Raw genomic sequence first — 6,159 nt, 5'->3', positions numbered from 1 at the left:
AAGTTGCTCACAAACTGAGTTGATTCACTAGAAATTGCGCATTGATCAATCTCATGGGCACCAGCACAAAGCTCGCAGACACTAGCAATTTGATTAACTCCATAATTAGCCAAAGTGTCCACCTTCATCGTCAAAGCCTTAAGTTGGGCAGCGATAGCAGTTGCTGCATCCAACTCTAGAATTCCTGCGATTTTTCCTTGAGTCAGTCTCTGGGAAGGATTCTAGTACTCATTAGCAGCCATCAGTTCAATAATTTCATAAGCTTCATCGTAGCTCTTAACCCACAAGGCTTCTCCTGATGCTGCATCAAGCATGGGTCTAGAAGTAGCACCCAATCCATTGTAGAAATAGTTGATAATTATCCAATCAGGCATGCCATGGTGTGGGCACTTCCTTAGCATCTCCTTATATCGATCCCAAGCCTCACACAGAGATTCTCCTGTTTGCTGAGCAAACTAGGTAAGAGCATTCCTGATTGCAGCAGTCTTCGCCATGGGGGAAATTTTAGTTAAAAACTTTTGCGCAAGATCCTCCCAAGTGGTGATAGATCCTGCTGGCAGAGAGTGTAACCAGCACTTAGCCTTGTCCCTCAGAGAGAATGGGAAGAGGCGTAGCTTGATAGCATCTTCAGTCACATCATTGAACTTTAAAGTGTCGGAGATCTCGATGAAATCCCTGATGTGCATGTTGGGGTCTTCAGTAGGAGAACCCACAAACTGAATTGAGTTATGTATCATCTGAATCGTACTTGACTTAATCTCAAAAGTGTTAGCCCTGATGGCTGGTCTGATGATGCTTGACTTAATGTCATTAATCTTATGCTGAGAATAGTCCATCAAAGCCTTCGTATTTTCTGCTTGATCTCCCATCTCTACTACAACTGGTTCTTCGACTTTTTCTTCTCCTTTTACCTTCTTTTCTTCCTCAATAACTTCCCTTCGAACTACCACAACTTCTTCCTCGGCTTTATCCAATATTCTCTTACGAGTACGCGAACGCGTATGCATATACCCTCACTAGAGTACCTGAAATAAGACAAGGAAACAGATAAGTAACAATGTCCGAGTCAATGAACTTTAACAACCACTGATGGAAAGCACATAAACTGTAAATTAACACTGCAGTCCCCGACAGCGGCGCCAAAAACTTGTTAGTCGCTAAACATGCGCTAATAATACACGCAAGTATACGAGTTCACGAGTAGTATAGAATCTTTTCTAGTTCATTCCCACAGAGACTGTATCGGTTAAGTAATTAATTCACGCACTTAAACAATAATGTATGGTTATTATTCAATGCTAAGACGATAACAAATTGAGGTTGTTTATAACTAAGAATTAAACTAACAGTTATAACTAAGAGAATAAGATTGATTAAATTAATATATATGACAAACATGAGATTCTAACTTCATTAAATACTTCATTCAATAGCCTTATTATTCTTAACCTTAGCATGCAATGGTGATGACACTAATCAGACAACACGAAACTAATAAACGCCAACTTTCGTTACACGAGTATCATACTACCAGACATCCACAAAAGAGATAGAAGCTAAATAAACACCGATTATATTGAGACCCTATATTTCTATAGAATTTGACAACATAACGGTTTAAGCACAAGTTATCTATCCTAATTACACAGGACAAGTAAGATGGTTATGTTAGTCCCTTAACAATATAGCAAGAATTACAGAAGGGGGGGTTGAATGGAATTATTTATATTTTTCTTGAAATAAAAATGTTCAACTCGATTATAGATATATCTGTTTTGATTAGCACAATGCGGAATATAAACTTTAATGAATCAAAACAAGAGTAATTAAAAACAAGAGTCTTTAAAAACTTTCTGGTGGATTTAAACAATTCCACCAGAGATATATATTAATATATCGAGAGAACTCTGTGTGTAGAAATGCTCACAGCTGCTTTTACAAGATAGAACAACTAAGAACACAGGAAATGCTAAAGATAGTGCTTACAAAGATTTCTTTGTGTTTGTTTCTAAGCTCACTTAGTTTTCTTAGTTATTTTATATTTGCTACTCTCTTGGTATATATATATTACCAAGATTACAAAGTCAAAAGAACTGAATAAATATAAAATCTAACAGTCTTGATCTTTGCTGCTTTTTGTCCTTTATTACCCAGTTAATGGGCTTCCACAGTGTTTGTATCCAATCTCGACGGCTGTGTGTCAGCTTTCACTGTTCAACTGATGTTTGAATCTTGATATTATCATCCGTCGACTTTCAGATCATCCGTTGATGACTTACTTGATCATCCGTCGACTGCTATTTTGAACATCCGTTGAAAGTCATTTGATCATCCGTCGAAGCTTTGTTAAGCATCCGTTGATAGCTATTTTGGCACTTGACTTCATTTCACTTATACAGAATTACAAGACATTGCTTATGTACAGTTAATCAACCTATTCTGCATATCTAGTTAAAGTCAACATGACTTATATGCTACTACAGATTCTATACAAAGGTGCATACAACACTGTGCTACAAACTTATCATTATATAAGCTACTCACTCGATGGATAATAAATTACTCATCCGTCGGTACTCAAACTGAGTTATCCGTCGGGACTATAATTCTTATCCGTCGAGTGCTACATTATTTTACTAAGTAAAATCTACTTAGATGTTTTGTTTAGGTAATCATCAAGTGCACAACATATTCACAACAATCTCCCCCAATTTATGTCTACTGGAATTGTAGCCATAAATTAAGAGACACTTGATGATAACAAAACATCCTAAACATATATCTTTAAAGATAAGTAGATAAAACTGAAAGTGCTTCAATTTAAACAAGGTATACAAGGTTTGGCTCACAGTCAATTCAAGATGCTCCTCTAGCCTGAGCCAATTTTTCTAGTTTCTTGAAGGTCTGGATCTTCTTCCAAGCTTTCTGTTGTTTTCTTCAATTTGATTCTGGAGCTGTCTGTGGAATTCTAATTCATCAGATTCTGAGAGATCTAACATTTCTTGCATTTCCAAAAGAGTCTCATTGCTAGAGATACTCAATTGGTCTTCTAGTCTGAAGAATCTTCTCACACCCTTGTCATCCATGAATTCCATCAGCCAGTAGGGCCTTAGATGCACTCTTCTCCCTGTGTATGGGATGATAAGAGTTTTGGGTAGTGCATCTTTGGCTCTAACACTCCTTAGCTCTTCAATCTTCTTCAATACTAATCTTCTTGCAGTTACATTAAACCCAAAGTTTTTCTTGAAGGATGAATAGACTTTGATCAACACAGCTTAGCTTTCTTGAAGTATCCTGTGAAGAGGCCACTGAATCTCCCTTCCTCCTTTGTACTTGAATACCAACCTTTCAGGTAGGTTTCTGTATGCATCAATTGCCCTTACCTCATCCAGCTCCTCCAGATAAAGGTTTAGGTCTGAAAATTCCTTGATGTCACACAAGTACAAGTAGTCTTCCTTGTTGATCTTGGGTTGAGCTTTGACTACTGCCTTGGATTTGAGAGGTGACAGCTTCACTTTCTTGACTGCCCTTGATTTTGTCCTTCTTGGCTTGGTGAGAATTGGCAAATTGAAGTCAGGAATTGGTAATTTATCCCACTCTATTGGCTCATCCTTTGGCACAATAGGCTCTCCATGTATGTTCCTGTAGGGGTCTACCACCCTTATGTCTTCAAATACCACAGAGGGCTTTGATGCTTGAGTTTCAGCTTTAGTGGATTCCATTGGAAATTGATCTTCCAATTCCTTGTTAACAATATCCAACTTTCTTTTTATTCTTTTAGCCAATTCTTTCTTTCTTGGAGATTTCTTCTGTTCTTCAATCTTCTTCTTTGATCCAGTAGCTTGAGTTGGTTGAGAGGGAATTTGTTGAGAAGAGTTCACAGCTTGTAGCTTGGTCAAGATAGCAAACTGTTCTTTCTTTTGTTTAGACTTCTTTGCATCTAGAGCAGCTTGCCTCTTTTCCTGCTTCAATCTGGCTTTTTCTTCTTCCTTTGCTTGAGCAAATTGTGGATGTCCAGCTACCACACAAATTTCCTTCCCATTTCTGAATATCTTTGCAATTCTCTCTCTTGAGGCTGAATCAGCTGGATCTTTGTAGAGAAGAATAGATCTTGACAGAAGCTTCTTTTCATCAGGCTTGGGTGTCTTATACACAGTATCCATAGGGTTCTTCAAAGATGACTTTGGATAGTTTGCCCTTGGTTTAAGAATCATCTCAGCCTTTGTAGTCTTGATGCAGGAAGATTGTCCTTTCTCCAGATAGTTCATGCTCATCTCATTCATATTGATTGGCTTGACATGAGAGTGATGGATTGCTGACTGATCTGGTTCCTTGACTAATTGAAACTTTCTCTGTATTTCCTCATCAATCTTTTTCCAGTTGATCAGAGTCAACTCTTCTTTATCAGCATCTTTCAAACTTGTTGTTGCTGCATTTATAAGATCTATACCATCTGCAACTGGTGGCTTGGAGATAGTAATTGAAGGTACAATTACTTTGCTGATTTGAACTATAATGTTCTCCCCCTTAGTTGGTCCTTTCTCCCCCTTACTTGATTCTCTCTCCCCCTTTTTGTTATCATCAAGTGAAGGAGTTAGGCCTTGTGCTTTAGCCAGTTGCATGAGAAGATTTGTCTGAGTCTGTTGATTTTGAAGAAGTAGGGCCACTGAATTCTCAATAACTTGAACTCTGGTCTCCAGCTTGGCTATCTTCTTTTCAGATTCTGATTCTCTTCTCAACCTTTGTAATAAATCATGCATGGTACCATATGGCATTAGTGAATCCAGTTTCTCAAAGTTGTATGTCTTTAAGTCAGCTATCTCCTTTTTCAATTCATCCACACTGATATTCTGTCTGGAGTGTTGGATCTTCATTAAGTGCAAGGAGTCTAGATGAGCTTTAAGAACAGCCTTGGTACCAGCATCTGAAACTTCCTGAAGGGCTTGCTGAATAGCTGTTACTTGTCTTACCAAAGACACCTCAAATTGTCCTGGTGTAAAGTCCTTTGCCCATGCCCATTCAGGTAAACTTAAAGCAGAACTTTGGCCTTCAGCTCCCCCTAAGTTCATGCTTCCATTCAAAGAACTAGAGTCATCATCATCAGAATTTACTCCAAATTCTTCAGATGGCTCTCCAGCTTGAGGAGGCATCCTGTTGACAACAGCTTTATCTCTTTGAAGAGATTCTGTGGTATGCACTAAGTGTAAAGTCTGCTCTGCCTCCACATTGCCCTGAGCAGCCAACAGTTGATAGGCTAAAACAGGGTGAGTAAAAGTGTCAGCATCCAAGGAAATGTTATCAATTACAGCTTTGTAATGTTGCGGAAATTGTCTTTCCTTTTCAGCATCATCCACAATCATTGACTCACTAGCAATGGCTGGCTCCATCCTTATTGCTCCAGTACCTGCTTTTCTCTCATGTTCTCTCTTTTGTTACATCAGGGTCTCACCCTGGCTCCCCACCCTCACACCCTCACCTTCACCTACTAAGGTGGGACTCCTCTCACTCACTTTTGCCAATCCTGAATGAATGGATTGCTGAGATTCACTCTTTTCCTCTCCTTTTGCCTGGGAGCAACCCAGCCTCTCACTCAATACACTCTCCTCTCTCAGTCCTAAGAGTGATTATATTACCACCAAATCTTCTGCACTTGAAATTATTGAAGTTTGAAGTTGTGCAGAGACACTCGACGGATAAATGATATCCGTCGGGTGAGTGGTAAAGCTATCCGATGGATAACTGCTGTTAAGCTTATCCGTCGGGATACAATCACTACTCGACGGATGAGCAATATTCATCGAGAGAGTAGAAATGAATGAGGTGGGAAGAGAAACTATTGTTGACTCTGTGTTGATTGAAGTTATTTGAGGCACAGATGTCACAATAGAATCAGAAAGAATTGGCAAGTGAGCCAACAAATCATCTAAAAGATGATGCTCACTTGCACTAGATTTTGGCTTCCCCAACAGAGTTAAAGAAGGGGAATCAGGAATTGAAGTGTTTATCATGTCCACTTCCAGTGAGTTGGTTGGTGAGTATTGTGTTTCAGTGGCTTCTATCAAGAGAGATTTTGGCTGTGACTCCACATTTATTGGAGCCACATCAATCTGAATTTGAGAAGGTGCATGGACTGTGTCTTTAGCACCAGTTTGCACTAAG

At 39.0% G+C, this 6,159-nt stretch overlaps 1 non-coding gene across 1 annotated transcript; it reads left to right on the top strand.

Moving 5' to 3' along the window:
- Window positions 1-372: 372 nt before the first annotated feature.
- LOC141694635 (small nucleolar RNA R71) lies at window positions 373-479 on the top strand. The gene has a single exon (XR_012563923.1). It is a non-coding gene; the product is annotated as a small nucleolar RNA R71 (small nucleolar RNA).
- Window positions 480-6,159: the final 5,680 nt, after the last annotated feature.

This window comes from Apium graveolens, chromosome 10 (assembly GCF_009905375.1).
Source record: "Apium graveolens cultivar Ventura chromosome 10, ASM990537v1, whole genome shotgun sequence".
Classification (NCBI taxonomy): Eukaryota; Viridiplantae; Streptophyta; class Magnoliopsida; order Apiales; family Apiaceae; genus Apium; species Apium graveolens.
This window is presented reverse-complemented; position numbering and strand designations above follow the sequence as displayed.